This window comes from Penaeus monodon, chromosome 28, assembly GCF_015228065.2.
Source record: "Penaeus monodon isolate SGIC_2016 chromosome 28, NSTDA_Pmon_1, whole genome shotgun sequence".
In the NCBI taxonomy this organism is placed as follows: Eukaryota; Metazoa; Arthropoda; class Malacostraca; order Decapoda; family Penaeidae; genus Penaeus; species Penaeus monodon.
The window spans coordinates 24,801,542-24,801,949 of NC_051413.1; the positions used below are offsets into that span (position 1 = coordinate 24,801,542).

At 39.5% G+C, this 408-nt stretch overlaps 1 protein-coding gene across 1 annotated transcript in view; it reads left to right on the plus strand.

The window, feature by feature from the left end:
- Window positions 1–408, plus strand: part of LOC119591112 — a gene marked incomplete in the record, with an annotated part of 91,529 nt that overhangs the window by 5,222 nt on the left and 85,899 nt on the right.

Consider the following 408-nt stretch of genomic DNA (forward strand, 5'->3'; position numbering starts at 1 on the left):
TCGTAGTTGTTGGAAATTAAATTCCGAAACATTATTTCGACCAGTGCAAACTTTTTTTTTTTTTTAAGGGTGAAATTGCGTTCAACTCGAGTAGCGTTACCATTTTTGCATCTACAGAAATTGAATTAGATACGACATCGCCCTTGCTGCGCCCATGGCCTTTACAAGTTTTTTTCTTTCCTTTTTTGAAGGTTTATTGTTATTGCTATTTATTAATTCACTTTTCTTTCTTCCCTTCAGTGGAATGGGGGGAAAGGGGGCCTTGCACAGCGGCGGGGGCGATGGCGGCACTGCATTTCTGGCTGTCGTGGGGTTGATATTCCTCGGGTTTCCTTCATCTTCATTCTTTTTTACTCTCTTTTACTTTCTTATCTTCGTTGTCTTCTGCTTTAATATCATTACCTTAAT